The following is a 1,023-nucleotide window of genomic DNA, read 5'->3' on the forward strand; positions in this document are numbered from 1 at the left end:
AACTCCAAAAGAATCAAATTTCTTAGTAAATGCAGGTACTTGTGCGATTAATGCATTGATAGAATCAAGCTCATGAACATCAGCTACTCTTCTAGTCATTGTTCTTTCAAATGGCCATTGATAAGTATTTAATGCCATTTCTTCTAGAAAATCATACAACTTATCAATAGACTTAGCCATGAGAGCTCCTCAAGCTACTGTATTAATAGTAGTTCAAATATGACTAGTCAAACTATTGTAAAATGTTTGTACCTGAAGCCACTTTGATAAACCATGATAAGGGTAGCACCGAAGTAAATCCTTGTATCTTTCCTAGGCCTCATGTAATAATTCAAAGTTAAGTTGCATGAAAGAAGTAATGTCATTCCTCATCTTCGCTGTCTTGGTTGGGGGAGAGAAGTTGACTAAGAACTTCTAAGCAAGATCATCCCAAGTTGTAATGGAGCACATAAGAAGAGAATTCAACCAAACCTTCGCCTTGTTCTGCAATGAGAAAGGGAAAAGTCGTAATTTAATAGCATCATCAGTCACTCCATTATGCTTAAAGGTGTCATAGATTTCCTAAAACTTTGAAATATGAGCATCGGGGTCATCATTAGGTAGACCTCCAAATTGTACTAAAGTCTAGATCATTTGGATGATAGTTGACTTAATTTCAAAGTTGTTAGCTTGAATGGTCAGCTTCCGAATGCTCAAATGTAGTCCTTGCCTTAGCGAAACAGCGTAATCTCTCAAAGATTGATGATTTTCTACTAATTGCTCTTGAATTTGCTATTCCCTTTGTTCAGCTAGTGGTTTATATGAGTTGATGTTTGTAAATTCTCTCTTTGAAGTCTTCGAAAAGTTTTCTCGATTTTCAGATGAAGAGGTAAAAACTCCAAACTTCTTATCCGTCACTTACAATGATTCAAAGTACCCGAAATAAAGAAAAATAAAACTTGAATTAAGACTAGTTTGCTTGGTATTAACATTAGCTAAAACGAGGAAAAATACATCTCTAGCAACGGTGCCAAAAACATGTTC

General features: G+C 35.2%; 1 non-coding gene across 1 annotated transcript; it reads left to right on the plus strand.

Moving 5' to 3' along the window:
• Positions 1-268: 268 nt before the first annotated feature.
• On the plus strand, positions 269-375 carry LOC148760357 (small nucleolar RNA R71). Its single transcript, XR_016023265.1, has one exon. It is a non-coding gene; the product is annotated as a small nucleolar RNA R71 (small nucleolar RNA).
• The last annotated feature ends 648 nt before the right edge of the window (positions 376-1,023 follow it).

The sequence above is a fragment of the Theobroma cacao genome, chromosome 10 (assembly GCF_053813885.1).
Source record: "Theobroma cacao isolate CCN51 chromosome 10, ASM5381388v1, whole genome shotgun sequence".
NCBI classification, from domain to species: Eukaryota; Viridiplantae; Streptophyta; class Magnoliopsida; order Malvales; family Malvaceae; genus Theobroma; species Theobroma cacao.